General features: G+C 40.9%; 1 pseudogene; it reads right to left on the bottom strand.

The window, feature by feature from the left end:
* Positions 1-3,678: 3,678 nt before the first annotated feature.
* The window catches only part of LOC123096656 (thaumatin-like protein 1b), an 81,437-nt pseudogene continuing 68,206 nt past the window's right edge, over positions 3,679-16,909 (bottom strand).

The following is a 16,909-nucleotide window of genomic DNA, read 5'->3' as shown; positions in this document are numbered from 1 at the left end:
TCCGTGCAATGCACGGGCATCTTGCTAGTAAATAAATTTTTTTAAGCATATAGTGAACAAATTTTAATAACACTAAAATGTTTAAAAGTATGCTAAAACATTTATAAAAAAGTACCTTTTCTACGGAAATATAAAAAGTTTGATCCGTGAGATAATTATTTGTAGGGATTTATAAAAAGAGCAAAGTTGCTTGTTAATGGCCGCAGGGAAGCGTGTCCACGAACTCGTCTGTTGCAGGCGAGTCGTCCTCACCGACGCTCGCTAAGCGCAATCCCTATTTGGCACTTATAACCCTACTAATAGGGCTATTCGTACATGGTGCTCACCTACTCGTCGCAAGTTGATTGAGGTTTAGTTTTGCGTAGCCAGTTTTCTGAAACTTCCGTCTAGTTTTGGCAAGCTTCTAGAACCTCTTGGTAATGGGTTTTCCCCTGGTTTAGCTTGGTTTCTTGTTTTATTTTTTTATTTTTTTTCCTTTTTTCCTTTTCTACTTTTCATCTTTGTTTTTTATATTCCTTTTTTACGTGAATCTGTTTTCAAATCAATGAAAATTATTAAATTCACATACTTTTTTCTTTTCCGCCATTTTTTCAAATTATTAATCCTCTTAAATTCATGAACCTTTTCAAATTTCATGAATTTTCAAATTCATGAAAATTTTCAAAGTCACGATTTTTTGCTAATTAGTGGACTTTTATATACTTTTGCAAACTTTTTTAAAATTGGCGAAAATTTCATTTTTTAAGAATTCTTTTCAAATCCGCAAACTTTTTCAAATTTGTTAGTTTTTTTAAAATTCATGAACTTTTTCCAATTTTTTGATAATGTTTGAAATTCTTAATCTTTATTCAGATTCATGAACTCGTGAACTTTTTCCAAATGAGAAAACTTTTTTTCTCATTCTGACACTTTTTCAGAATTCTTGAATATTTTGTAAACTTTTTTAAAAATATCTTGTGAATTTTTACATTTTTTTGTATTTTGTAAAGGAGTGAATGGTCAACGGGTAAATTACCAAAGTTAACGGCCATGGTTAACCAGCAGTCAGCGACCTTTTTCGCAAAAGAAACACCAGCGACTTGGATCGAGTGTGAGTGAATGCTATGTCTCGCTTGGAGCGAGACTAGCATAAATATCGGCTAAAGCTTTTCTGCAGTGCCACGCGTATAGCCGGCCCAATAGCATGTTACTTGTAGGTTCGTTCGGAAGTCTGTGTTCGCTGACGAGTTCGTTTCGATTTTCCCTTTTTTTGTATTTTGTTTTGTGTTCTTATAGTTTTTCTCCTGTTTTCTTTGGTCTTTTTTTGTCGTTATACTTTCGGTTTTTCTTTTATTTTTCTACGGTTTTTCTTTGTTTTTTTTCATTGTTTTCTTTGGTTTTTCTTTTCTTTCTCATTTTACTTCTTTGGTTTTTTGTTTCTTTCTTGGTTTTAACGGTTTCCTGTTTCTTTTTCTACATTTCTTTATTGGCTTTCACTGTTTTCCATTCTTTCACACTTTTTTACTTTGGTTTTCTTTTTCATTTTTTTATTTAGTTTGTGTTATTTCTTTTTGGTTTTCAATGGTTGTTTTGTTTTTGTTTGTTTCATCTGGTTCTAATTCTAACCTTTTCTGATATAATACATGCTTAATTGTTTTTCAAATACATATTTAACATTGTTTGAGTACATGGTAAACAACTTTATATACATATTTTTAACATTTTTCAAATGCTTGATTAGTATTTTTAAATACAATATTAAAAAAAAATACATGATCAACATCTTTTCTACATTTTTAACATTTTTCAAATGCTTGATTAACATTTTTATTAAAACATTATGTTTTTAGTGAGTGGTCAACATTTTTTATATACATTTAACATCTTTGAAATGCAAGATTAACATGTTTTAATACATAGTCAACATTATATATATATATATATAGGACAAATTTTTCCTACTACCGGGTGTTGTTACTCCCACTTTTGTTTCGTACGGTTTAGGTAGTATATATCATATCGGAGAGTATGTATGCGTAGTATGTAGTATATAAGAATGTTTAGGTAGTATATATACTACCTTTTTGGTAGTATATACCATATTTTATGCATACTCCATTTTGTGTAGAAATATGTACGTATTTCACAAATACAATAAAACTATGAGCTCACTTGCAATTTTTTCATATAACTCACTTTGGAGTATCTTAGATATAGTATATGAACATACTATATATATATTTCAAATGCTTTATTAACATTTTAAAATACTTTTTCAACATTTTTTAAATATTTGCTTATTTTTTCTGTATACATGTTTTTCAATGCTTGATTAACACATTATATTTTTTCTGTATATATATTTTTTAAGTAATTGTTTAATATATTTTTTCAATTGCTTCATTAACACGTTATACTTTTTATATACATATTTCGTATACTTGAGAAACATTTTCTCTCTGGACATTTAACATTTTTTTAAACGCTTGATCAACATTTTTCAAAAAAAATTACCAAGTGTTTTTTGTAATATATTTTATTTCGAATATTTGGAAAGTATAAACAGAAGTAAAAAAAAGCAAAAAGGAAAAACAATAAAAACGAGGTTGTGACCCCCAGCACCTGGGTCGGGCCATCTCGTGCTGCTCTTGACGCGGGGCTTCCCTACGTCTTGCTATAAGTAAGACATAGGGCGCCTAATCGAGCGACCCAAGCGACCAGCGAGGGAAACCCTATTGGGCCGTGGCCCATTACAACGATTGCTCGCGCGCTGGTTGATGGAGCGGCGCTCCGCTGCATAAGAGAAAGATATATGGACGCTGGCCAACGGGCTATACAGACAATTGATTTTGTTTGTTTGAGGTTGCTTATCACATATATCATTGATAATCTACATTAAACAAAAAAAATCAGTTTTATTGATGATAATCGTTAGCACTACCCAGAACACTATATCTAACGAACGAAGTTTACGTTCTCACAGTTTACCACTTGGTTGATAGCTACTTCTGGGCGTATGCATTGTGGACACGTGTATTATTTTGGGATGTAGCTGTGCAGAAAAGTTTGTGTGGCCGTAAGTCTCTCATGTAAATTTTCTTAACGTGATTGGGTTTCTCGCGTGTGGGTTTAGCCATTCATGTTGTATGTGGGCCATCGTTGACTTGCAAGGCACGTGTGGGTTGATGTGTGTTTGCCTCTGCATGCGTGTTTGTTTCCGACGAATCCACGTACGAGATGCCTAGCCTTTTTTTGGCGGTGCCGCTTTGACCATGTTTTCTGGATTGTTGCTTTGTCGATGGTTCTGGTTGATTCATCGCCATGCTAAAATCGTACGGCCTAGGTGCTTCTCCTGTGGCTTTTTCCGAGAGTGAAAATTGGCTGAGAACCATCCACCCCCCATTTGTCTCGCCGGTGGCCGGGTGAGCGTGTTGAAGAGCACGTCGGCGCAGAAGCTGGACAGCAGCGCTGTCCTGCACGTCGGGTCGTTCGGCGTGCGTGGAGCGTGCCATGACCTAGCCGGCCGCGTAGGCATAGGGGACGGTCAACGACGGCCTGGTGCCAGCGCGCAGGGATCGTGTGCCTTGATGATGGGAAGCCAATAACTCGGTTGTCGTGGTAGAGGATGCGAGCATCTGCGATGTGGCCGCGGTGGAAGTGCAACAGAGAAGAGAAGAAGCGATAGAAGTAGAGTAGCGATTATTGCGAGAGGACGAGGACGCCATTGTAGACGCTCCCATCCTCACAGGCATAGCTGTAGTCGCGCGGGCACGTGGCCTTGAAGAGCCACAGGGGGCCGTGGGAGCACACAACGCCGGCGTGTCGTGGGCGCTGCTGCAGCAGTACGCCTCCACCCCAAACGTTTCGCATGCACTCCAGGTCCAAGCATGCCACCTTCACGTGGGCCACGACGACTCGGAGCTCCGGCGGGCACGGCCCGTTCAGGTCGGCGGGGTAGCCCGTTTGCTCACAGTTTGCGTTCGGCGGTGGGACCACCATCGGCATGTTGCAGCCGACCACGAGGCTCACGTTGTAGAAGTCGTCGGCCCCGCCGGAAGTGAGAATTAATCGGCCAGTTTGGCCGGTGGTGCGGCGCCGCGGCCAGAGCACTCGACGGTGCCAGAGCCGCAACCGTCGGTGGCGCGTCCCCAGATGCGGCCGGACCAACCATTCGTGACGGCCAAGGTGCGCGACTAGCCTGGGGAGAGCGCAAAACCGGTGATGGGCTGCGGCGCAGCGGCCGCGTTTGCGAGGATGCCCGGTCACACGGTGTAGCTGTGCTACCTCTTGAGCACTGCGTTGGTTTTTCTTAAAAGAGGAAAGGGTGATGCAGCAAAGTAGCGTAATTATTTTCCTCAGTTTTAAGAACCAAGGTATCAATCCAGTAGGAGGCTACGCGCGAGTCCCTCGCACCTACACAAAACAAATAAATCCTCGTAACCAACGCGATAAAGGGTTGTCAATCCCTTCACGGTCACTTACGAGAGTGAGATCTGATAGATATGATAGGATAATATTTTTGGTATTTTTGTGATAAGATGAAAAGTAAAATAAAAGCAAAGTAAAAAAACAAAGGAAATAACTAAGTGTTGGAAGATTAATATGATGAAGATAGACCCGGGGGCCATATGTTTCACTAGTGGCTTCTCTCAAGAGCATAAGTATTTTACGGTGGGTGAACAAATTACTGTTGAGCAATTGACAGAATTGAGCATAGTTATGAGAATATCTAGGTATGATCATGTATATAGGCATCACGTCTGAGACAAGTAAACCGACTCCTGCCTGCATCTACTACTATTACTCCACTCATCGACCGTTATCCAGCATGCATCTAAAGTATTAAGTTCATTAAAACAGAGTAACGTCTTAAGCAAGATGACATGATGTAGAGGGATAAATTCATGCAATATGATAAAAAAACCATCTTGTTATCCTCGATGGCAACAATACAATACGTGCCTTGCTGCCCCTACTGTCACTGGGAAAGGACACCGCAAGATTGAAACCAAAGCTAAGCACTTCTCCCATTGCAAGAAAGATCAATCTAGTAGGCCAAACCAAACTGGTAATTTGAAGAGACTTGCAATCGGTCTCAACAAACACACCGCAAAAAGAAGATTACATCAAATAGATCTCCACGAGAGAGGGGGAGAACTTTGTATTGAGATCCAAAAAGAGAGAGGAAGCCATCTAGCTACCAACTATGGACCCGAAGGTCTGAAGCAAACTACTCACACTTCATCGGAGAGGCTATGGTGTTGATGTAGAAGCCCTCCGTGATCGATGCCCCCTCCGGCGGAGCTCCGGAACAGGCCCCAAGATGGGATCTCGTGGGTACAAAAGGTTGCAGCGGTGGAATTAGGTTTTTGGCTCCGTGTCTGATCGTTTGGGGGTACGTAGGTATATATAAGAGGAAGGAGTACGTCGGTGGAGCAACAGGGGGCCCACGAGGGTGGAGGGCACGCCCTGGGGGGGTAGGCGCGCCCCCTACCTCGTGACCTCCTCTTTTGTTTCTTGACGTAGGGTCCAAGTCTCCTGGATCATATTCTTCCTAAAAATCATGTTCCCGAAGGTTTCATTCCATTTGGACTCCGTTTGGTATTCCTTTTCTGCGAAACTCTGAAATAGGCAAAAAACAACAATTCTGGGCTGGGCCTCCGGTTAATAGGTTAGTCCCAAAAATAATATAAAAGTGAATAATAAAGCCCAATAATGTCCAAAACAGTAAATAATATAGCATGGAGCAATTAAAAATTATAGATACGTTGGAGACGTATTAAGCATCCCCAAGCTTAATTCCTGCTCGTCCTCGAGTAGGTAAATGATACAAACAAATTTTTTGATGCGGAGTGCTACTTGGCATAATTTCAATGTAATTCTTCTTAATTATGGTATGAATATTCAGATCCGAAAGATTGAAGACAAAAGTTTAATATTGACATAAAAATAATAATACTTCAAGCATACTAACAAAGCAATTATGTCTTCTCAAAATAACATGGCCAAAGAAAGTTATCCCTGCAAAATCACATAGTCTGGATGCTCTATCTGCACCACACAAAGTATTTAAATCATGCACAACCCCGATGACAAGCCAAGCAATTGTTTCATACTTTTGACGTTCTCAAACTTTTTCAATCTTCACGCAATACATGAGCATGAGCCATGGACATAGCACTTTATGTGGAATAGAATGGTGGTTGTGGAGAAGACAAAAAGGAGAAGATAGTCTCACATCAACTAGGCGTATCAACGGGCTATGGAGATGCCCATCAATAGATACAATGTGAGTGAGTAGGGATTGCCATGCAACGGATGCACTAGAGCTATATGTATATGAAAGCTCAACAAAAAAAAACTAAGTGGGTGTGCATCCAACTCGCTTGCTCACGAAGACCTAGGGCATTTTGAGGAAGCCCATCATTGGAATATACAAGCCAAGTTCTATAATGAAAAATTCCCACTAGTATATGAAAGTGACAAAATGAGAGACTCTCTATCATGAAGATCATGGTGCTACTTTGAAGCACAAGTGTGGTAAAAGGATAGTAACATTGTCCCTTCTCTCTTTTTCTCTCATTTTTTTATTTGGGCATTTTCTCTCTTTTTTATGGCCTCTTTTTTTTCGTCCGGAGTCTCATCCCGACTTGTGGGGGAATCATGGTCTCCATCATCCTTTCCTCACTTGGGATAATGCTCTAAACATGAAGATCATCACACTTTTATTTTCTTACAACTCAACAATTACAACTCGATACTTAGAACAAAATATGACTCTATATGAATGCCTGCGGCGGTGTACCGGGATATGCAATGAATCAAGAGTGACATGTATGAAAGAATTATGAATGGTGGCTTTGCCACAAATACGATGTCAACTACATGATCATGCAAAGCAATATGACAATGATGGAGCGTGTCATAATAAACGGAACGGTGGAAAGTTGCATGGCAATATATCTCGGAATGGCTATGGAAATGCCATGATAGGTAGGTATGATGGCTGTTTTGAGGAAGGTTTATGGTGGGTGTATGATACCGGCGAAAAGTGCGCGGTATTAGAGAGGCTAGAAATGGTGAAAGGAAGAAGGGTGCGTATAATCCATGGACTCAACATTAGTCATAAAGAACTCATATACTTATTGCAAAAAATTTACAAGTTATCAAAGCAAAGTATTACGCGCATGCTCCTAGGGGGATAGATTGGTAGGAAAAGACCATCGCTCGTCCCCGACCGCCACTCATAAGGAAGACAATCAATAAATAAATCATGCTCCGACTTCATCACATAACGGTTCACCATACGTGCATGCTACGGGAATCACAAACTTTAACACAAGTATTTTCTTAAATTCACAACTCTCAACTAGCATGACTCTAATATCACCATCTTTATATCTCAAAACAATTATCAAGCATCAAAACTTTTCTTAGTATTCAACACACTCATAAGAAAGTTTTTACTAATCTTGAATACCAAGCATATTAGGATTATTTAAGCAATTTACCATGCTATTTAAGACTCTCAAAATAATCTAAGTGAAGCATGAGAGACCAATAGTTTCTATAAAACAAATCCACCACCGTGCTCTAAGAGATCTAAGTGAAGTACTAGAGCAAAACTATATAACTCAAAAGATATAAGCGAAGCACATAGAGTATTCTAACAAATTCCAAATCATGTATGGCTCTCTCAAAAGGTGTGTACAGCAAGGATGATTGTGGTAAACTAAAAAGCAAAGACTCAAATCATACAAGACGCTCCAAGCAAAACACATATCATGTGGTGAATAAAAATATAGCTCCAAGTAAAGTTACCGATGGAAGTAGACGAAAGAGGGGATGCCTTCCGGGGCATCCCCAAGCTTTGGCTTTTTGGTGTCCTTAGATTATCTTGGGGGTGCCATGGGCATCCCCAAGCTTAGGCTCTTGCCACTCCTTGTTCCATAATCCATCAAATCTTTTACCCAAAACTTGAATACTTCACAACACAAAACTTAACAGAAAATCTCGTGAGCTCCGTTAGCGAAAGAAAACAAAAGACCACGTCAAGGTACTGTAATGAACTCATTCTTTATTTATTGGTGTTAAACCTACTTTATTCCAACTTCTCTATGGTTTATAAACTCTTTTACTAGCCATAGATTCATCAAAATAAGCAAACAACACACGAAAAACAGAATCTGTCAAAAACAGAACAGTCTGTAGTAATCTGTAACTAACGTAAACTTCTGGAACTCTAAAAATTCAGACAAAATAGGACGACCTAGACAGTTTGTTTATTGATCAGCAGCAATTGGAATAAATATTTTATCACATTCTGGTAATTTTTAACAATTATTTTCGTGAACAGAAAGTTTCTGGAATTTTCTGCAAGATCAAATAACTATCATCCAAGAAGATCCTATACGTTTAACTTGGCACAAACACTAATTAAAACATAAAAACAAATATAACCAGAGGCTAGATCAAATATTCATTCCTAAACAGAAGCAAAAAGCAAAAAAAAAACTAAAAATAAAATTGGGTTGCCTCCCAACAAGCGCTATCGTTTAACGCCCCTAGCTAGGCATTAATAATTTTAATGATGCTGACATGAAAGACAAGAATTGAAGCGCAAAGAGAGCATCATAAAGCATGTGGAAAACACATCTAAGTCTAACATACTTCCTATGCATAGGCATCTTATAGGCAAACAAATTATCAAAGCAAGCAAAAACTAGCATATGCAAGGAAGCGGAAAGAAACAATAGCAATCTCAACATAATGAGAGGTAGTTTAGTAACATGAAAATTTCTCCAACCATATTTTCCTCTCTCATAATAATTACATGTGGGATCATATTCAAATTCAACAATATAGCTATCACATAAAAAAATTCTCTACATGATCCACATGCATGCAAAGTTGACACTCTTCCAAAATAGTGGGAATATCATTAACTAAAGTCATGACCCCTCCAAACCCACTTTTATCAAAAATATCATAAGATTGAACATACTCCAAATATGTGGGATCTAAAGTTGACACTCTTCCAAACCCACTTTCAATAATATTGCAAACACTATTATCAATCTCATATTCATCATGGGGCTTAAATAAATTTTCAAGATCATAAGAAGAATCACCCCAATCATGATCATTGCAAAAAGTAGTAGACATAGCAAAACTAGCATCCCCAAGCTTAGGGTTTTGCATATTATTAGCACCATTGACATCAAGAGAATTTATAGTAAAATCATTGCAATCATGCTTTTTATCGAAGGAACTATCAAGTATGGGTGCAATAGCAACGATCTCATGTTTAACATACAGAACTATAACAAATTCATCTTCATAAATATTGGCATCATGGCCACAAGAATAGCAAGCATCATGTTCATCAATGGATATTTCAATCAAATCATTGGAATCACAATTATCTATAGATTCATGCATATCATTATTTTCTTCCGAAGCAACGGTCATTCTTTCAATAAATTCTTTGACATAGACATTATGAGCATAGTTTTCATAGCAATATTTAAGTATGTCAAGATTTTCAGATTCGTAGAGAGTAATATCATACTTTTCAAACAAAGAAGCAACTTCAAAAGAACCCTTAAAAGCAACAAATTATTCAATTTGTTCAATATCATAGTAGCTATAAACACCCTTTGCATAAGAAGATAAGATTTCATTTTCATTAAACTCACATAGGTAGGGGAGGTGTTTTTTAGGGTTCTTAGAGCAACAAGTAATATCACAAATTTCACAAAGATTCCAAGCATAACACAACAATTTGTTTATTTCATTCCATAAGAGTCTCCCTTTTTCAGACAAACGGTGACGCACAAAATGAGCATGCTCATCTAAAGATTTCCCATCAACTAGGCTAGTTGGGGTTTTAGCACGAGCGCATAAGGATCGAAGATGATCCAAGTAGAACACTTTAAGTGGATCCATATCAATAGATTTTTAGCAAACAAAGATGCAAGCAAATAGAAGGCACGTGGAAACACAAACAAAAAGGCATACAGGAAGAAGGCGAATAAAATGGCAAGGGTAAAGTGGGGGAGAGGAAAACGAGAGGCAAATGACAAATAATGTAATGCGGGAGATAAGGGTTTGTGATGGGTACTTGGTATGTTGACTTTTGCGTAGACCCCCCCGGCAACGGCGCCAGAAATGGCTCGTTGTTGGGAGTCCAAATCTTGACTTGACCTTGCGTAAGCCTCCCCGGCAACGGCGCCAGAAACCCTTCTTGTGTTGGGGATCGTTGCAGAAATTAAAATTTCTATGCATCACCAAGAACAATCTATGGAGTCTTCTAGCAACGAGAGGGAAAAGAGTGCATCTACATACCCTTGTAGATCACGAGCGGAAGCGTTCAAGTGAACGAGGTTGATGGAGTCGTACTCGTCGTGATCCAAATCACCGATGATCCTAGCGCCGAACGGACGGCACCTCCGCGTTCAACACACGTACGGTTGGGGAAGACGTCTCCTCCTTCTTGATCCAGCAAGGAGAGGGAGAGGTTGATGGAGATCCAGCAGCACGACGGCGTGGTGGTGAAAGCAGCGGGGATCTCGGCAGGGCTTCGCCAAGCTCAGCGAGAGGGAGAGGTATCACGGGAGGGAGAGGGAGGCGCCAGGGGCTTGGGTGCGGCTGCCCTCCCTCCCCCTCTTTATATAGGGGTCCAGGGGGGGCGCCGGCCCACATAGATCCCATCAAAAGGGGGGGGGGCGGCGGCCAAAGGGGGGGACTTGCCCCCCAAGTCAAGTGGGGCGCCCCCACCCCTAGGGTTTCCAACCCTAGGCGCAGGGGAGGCCCAAGGGGGGCGCACCAGCCCACCAGGGGCTGGTTCCCTTCCCCACTTCAGCCCATGGGGCCCTCCGGGATAGGTGGCCCCACCCGGTGGACCCCTGGGACCCTTCCGGTGGTCCCGGTACAATACCGGTGACCCCCGAAACTTTCCCGGTGGCCGAAACTGGACTTCCTATATATAATTCTTCACCTCCGGACCATTTCGGAACTCCTCGTGACGTCCGAGATCTCATCCGGGACTCCGAACAACTTTCGGATTTCCGCATACTAATATCTCTACAACCCTAGCGTCACCGAACCTTAAGTGTGTAGACCCTACGGGTTCGGGAGACATGCAGACATGACCGAGACGACTCTCCGGTCAATAACCAACAGCGGTATCTGGATACCCATGTTGGCTCCCACATGTTCCACGATGATCTCATCGGATGAACCACAATGTCAAGGATTCAATCAATCCCGTATACAATTCCCTTTGTCAATTGGTACGTTACTTGCCCGAGATTCGATCGTCGGTATCCCAATACCTTGTTCAATCTCGTTACCGGCAAGTCACTTTACTCGTACCGTAATGCATGATCCCGTGACCAAACACTTGGTCACATTGAGCTCATTATGATGATGCATTACCGAGTGGGCCCAGAGATACCTCTCCGTCATACGGAGTGACAAATCCCAGTCTCGATTCGTGCCAACCCAACATACACTTTCGGAGATACCCGTAGTGCACCTTTATAGCCACCCAGTTACGTTGTGACGTTTGGCACATCCAAAGCACTCCTATGGTATCCGGGATTTGCACAATCTCATGGTCTAAGGAAATGATACTTGACATTTGGAAAAGCTCTAGCAAACGAACTACACGATCTTGTGCTATGCTTAGGATTGGGTCTTGTCCATCACATCATTCTCCTAATGATGTGATCCCGTTATCAATGACATCCAATGTCCATAGTCAGGAAACCATGACTATCTGTTGATCAACGAGCTAGTCGACTAGAGGCTCAGTAGGGACATGTTGTGGTCTATGTATTCACACATGTATTACGATTTCCGGATAACACAATTATAGCATGAACAATAGACAATTATCATGAACAAGGAAATATAATAATAACCATTTTATTATTGCCTCTAGGGCATATTTCCAACATCTTGCTACCTCTTGAGCACTGCGTGGGTTTTCCCTTGAAGAGGAAAGGGTGATGCAGCAAAGTATTGTAAGTATTTCCCTCAGTTTTGAGAACCAAGGTATCGATCCAGTAGGAGGCTACGCGCGAGTCCCTCGCACCTACACAAAACACATAAATCCTCGCAACCAATATGATAAGGGGTTGTCAATCCCTTCACGGTCACTTGCGAGAGTGAGATCTGATAGATATGATAGGATAATAATTTTGGTATTTTTGTGATAAGATGAAAAGTAAAATAAAAGCAAAGTAAAAAAGCAAAGGAAATAACTAAGTGTTGGAAGATTAATATGATGAAGATAGACCCGGGGGCCATAAGTTTCACTAGTGGCTTCTCTCAAGAGCATAAGTATTTTACGGTGGGTGAACAAATTACTGTTGAGCAATTGACAGAATTGAGCATAGTTATGAGAATATCTAGGTATGATCATGTATATAGGCATCACGTCCGAGACGAGTAGACCGACTCCTGCCTGCATCTACTACTATTACTCCACTCATCGACCGCTATCCAGCATGCATCTAGAGTATTAAGTTCATGAAAACAGAGTAACGCCTTAAGCAAGATGACATGATGTAGAGGGATAAATTCATGCAATATGATAAAAACCCCATCTTGTTATCCTCAATGGCAACAATACAATACGTGCCTTGCTGCCCCTACTGTCACTGGGAAAGGCCACCGCAAGATTGAACCCAAAGCTAAGCACTTCTCCCATTGCAAGAAAGATCAATCTAGTAGGCCAAACCAAACTGATAATTCGAAGAGACTTGCAAAGATAACCAATCATACATAAAAGAATTCAGAGAAGATTCAAATATTGTTCATAGATAATCTTGATCATAAACCCACAATTCATCGGTCTCAACAAACACACCGCAAAAAGAAGATTACATCAAATAGATCTCCACGAGAGAGGGGGAGAACATTGTATTGAGATCCAAAAAGAGAGAAGAAGCCATCTAGCTACTAACTATGGACCCGAAGATCTGAAGTAAACTATTCACACTTCATCGGAGAGGCTATGGTGTTGATGTAGAAGCCTTCCGTGATCGATGCCCCCCTCCGGCGGAGCTCCGGAACAGGCCCCAAGATGGGATCTCGTGGGTACAGAAGGTTGCGGCGGTGGAATTAGGTTTTTGGCTCCGTATCTGATCGTTTGGGGGTACGTAGGTATATATAGGAGGAAGTAGTACGTCGGTGGAGCAACAGGGGGCCCACGAGGGTGGAGGGGGCGCCCCCCTACCTCGTGGCCTCCTCTTTTGTTTCTTGACGTAGGGTCCAAGTCTCCTGGATCATACATCGGTCACATCCGCCCTGCTGTCTCAATCGGTCGAACTGTATTGGTCAACTACAGGAAACTGGCTTGGTAAAGGTCAACGGTCCTGTTCAAGCATTGTTCTTCCTAAAAATCATGTTCCCGAAGGTTTCATTCCGTTTGGACTCCGTTTGGTATTCTTTTTTTGCGAAACTCTGAAATAGGCAAAAAAAAAACAGTAATTCTGGGCTGGGCTTCCGGTTAATAGGTTAGTCCCAAAAATAATATAAAAGTGAATAATAAAGCCCAATAATGTTCAAAATAGTAGATAATATAGCATGGAGCAATCAAAAATTATAGATACGTTGGAGACGTATCAAGCTGCAATTGTTCATTTCATGGTTAGTGTCGCCTGTCGTGCCCCTGCTCGCCATTACCAATTGTCCACTGATTATCATAAGTTGTACTAATAGTAACCGGATATTTAACAGCCCCAATATTGAGCAAGAAGTATTTACATTGCGAGCGTCAACTACAGGATGCTGAGCACAGGACAGCTGCATCCTGCTCGCTCTCTTGGCTCTGTTGTGAAACGGTAGGTGTATGTGTGTGCGCGTGCTTGATGCATGGCGGGTGCGGGTGCAGGTTTGTGTGCGTGCTCTACAACGGCCAAATCAAGGCGATGTCTTCTCCCTTTACCTCTCTCATGCATGTCCCTCCTCAGCTATCTGACAGTCCATCGACGACGCTCTGGCAAGCATGACGGACATGCCCGAGCCGCTTCCACTTATCCGTCCTTTCATGTTGCCGTACTCGGCCCACCGAGATCATCATGCACAGGGAGAAAATGTTTTTTTGTGAGGTGCAGGGAGAAAATGTTTAGTTCCTGATTAGTTGAGAGTCGGAGATGCTGTGCTGCACTGCAATGGTGCATGGATTGGCTGGTCTGTGATTCGCTTCTGCAGTTGGCATGCACCGGCGCGGTTTTTGGAGCGAAGCGGTCTTCTACATGGGATTAGTTGTGATGTCACTACGTGCATGCACTCTTGCATGCGTATTTTTTAAGGACTGTCCTCCGGCCACTTTGCACGAACCACTATTGTGTTTGATGCGTGGGTATTACCATTGATGTGTCACGTTCTGGTACTCTCTTTTTTCCTGTTATATATGAGTGTTGTGCCGGTGTTTTCTTGTGTTTACCGCTGAGCCATCCCGAAATCTCTCGAGTATTCCCTCTTTTTGGAGAACTCCATCGAGTTACGTGTACGGTTCATCACTGCCTTGCCGCTATATGCTTCCATAAGATGCCTCTCCTCCCCCCATCCACCCAGCATTCGGTCAGCTCCACTGCGAAGCTTGCTATCCTCCCATCCCCACTCTTTTTTGGCGCAAAATCTCCCCTTCCCCACTACGCCTTTGTCGTCGCTTGCTGGAGCTCCAGTCGTGGTTGGGCGCAGAAACCACTGCACCGCACCACTTCGGTCATTTCCTATATGGCCATTGTGGATGTGGAGGAGGCGCCAACAGAGCAATTCATTGTAGTATGTGTGGTGTCTCAGTTATTTTAACTCATACTTTTCTGGTCTCTATACATCACTAGCATCATTTGTCTTGAAATCATCTTACTATTGTCATTATCTTTCGAGAAACAATAAAAATGGATATTTTTTGGATATACAATAATGCTAATTGTGCTCGCTACGTATTGTTTATGTCTAATGTTTGAGAGGATGTCTCATATCTGGAAAGATTCTCTCATATTCCATAGGGAGGTAAACCAACTTAGTAAAAACAAGGTGAAGAATTTTTCGCATTCAATCCGAACAACCTAATTGTTGTGGTTCTAGAGGGAAGAATGCAGCTATCACATTACAAGATATTCTGTAAAGGGACACTCGGATAAGATAGATGTATAAGTGGTTAGTTATGAGGGTACATTCCATTATTAGCTCCATTATTCATTTTTTTGCGAACTAGCTCCATTATTCATGCTGCCAATTATTTCCCTTCTCGTAACTATCTATGCTGCTGACCATATTTATTTCTACCTCATTCATGCTGCTAACTTGGCATGCTGTCACTAGATGAGGTACTGAAATGCCAAACAACACAAAATGGTAGTAGAATCTTGCACTCTAATTGTAAATCTGCATTTAGATCAGACCAACAACTAGAAATGTACACGGTGTAAACTAGAGCTCTGATTGTCATGCTATGTATCTAATGAACTGATTGATATTCGGCCTGCATTTCGAACAGAGAAAATCAGATCTAGAATTCTGTAGATATGTTTTCTATTTGTTTTTTTTTTTGTCTGTTTGTAAAATTGTAGTGCAGCTCCGATTTAGATGTGGTGACGAAGCTTATGAAAATTTACAAACATTAATGAATGGTTGATGTTGCGTTGTGTTGATACCAATAATGTTATTGTGTAGTATCAATTTACTAGCTCATGTATTGGAGGACCACTATGTCTTCTTTGCCGTTTGTCACTTCCTAATTTCATTGAGAAGTGATTTGATTTTTTATGTTTGCAAAGACTTCCCCTAAAAAACATTCTCACAAATTGATTATGGTCCAAATGGATTGATAGGTTTAGCCATGGTCACTGAGCAAGGGAGTAGAGCAATTTGATTATTATTTTTCTCATTGAAAGAGTGTGATTGTAGGTAATCATTTCATGCGTATTTTCTGTTCATTTTTTAAGTTTTCAGGTGTAAAAAAGTTGTTAAAAATCATTTCATCTTCGTATTACTAGAATGTCGGATTTATAATTTCCATCTTTTTTTGAATGAAAGGGGTTCCTCCCTGCTCCACTTTTATAATTTCCATATTGAAAGATGTAGCACTCATGGTGATAATAAATGTATCATTTCCAAATTGTTCTTGTCCATAGCTTGCTTTCTTGTACTACAGATTATAACGACAAGCTTACACATATGGAGCTGTTACTTTTTATCACATGAGCCAACAAAAGCGTATACACATGTACCGTATCAACGGGGCGCGGCGTGCCGCCGCGCGGGTATGGCTAGTCATGATACTATTGCAAGCCATGATTGTGTAGTGAACCCTATAGCATGATTCTCTGTAATCTAAAAAAATGAATTTAAGAAATGTTGATGCAATCTTGTAATTCACTATCCTCCCTGATTTTGAGACTCTTCCATTCAATTGAGGTGTTCAATTTTGGATTTCGTTCACAATTTTGACCGAGTCAACAATTTTTCAAATCAATTGGCGGCCTGTGGCCTATAAGAACACATTAGTCCCACGCACCCTCATCACCTTGAAAAAATGCCAACATGTAAGACTGTAGCATCAGTATAATACATGCAACCACTAGTGCAAAAAAAATCTGTCATAATGGTTTATTAGAGAGAATTTCGACATAAGAATAAGTTGATTAACACATTGCCCAGAATCACAACGCCAAAAGGCCCAGCAAAACACCGTATTATAAAAAGAAAGAAAACACATTTCATCATCTCGCTAAACGCCAAACAAATTTTTTCATGAAATTCCAGCAACACTAATACCACAGCAAAGCACGTCCAACCCTTGTAGTGATGAACTATGTGCAATCAAAGGGATAAAACATGGGGGTGCCTTCGTGAAGTTCAAAAACACTAGCCGAAGTCTATCACCTCCGGGTCATAGCTGGTGATGGAC

The sequence above is a fragment of the Triticum aestivum genome, chromosome 4D, assembly GCF_018294505.1.
Source record: "Triticum aestivum cultivar Chinese Spring chromosome 4D, IWGSC CS RefSeq v2.1, whole genome shotgun sequence".
Classification (NCBI taxonomy): Eukaryota; Viridiplantae; Streptophyta; class Magnoliopsida; order Poales; family Poaceae; genus Triticum; species Triticum aestivum.
This window is presented reverse-complemented; position numbering and strand designations above follow the sequence as displayed.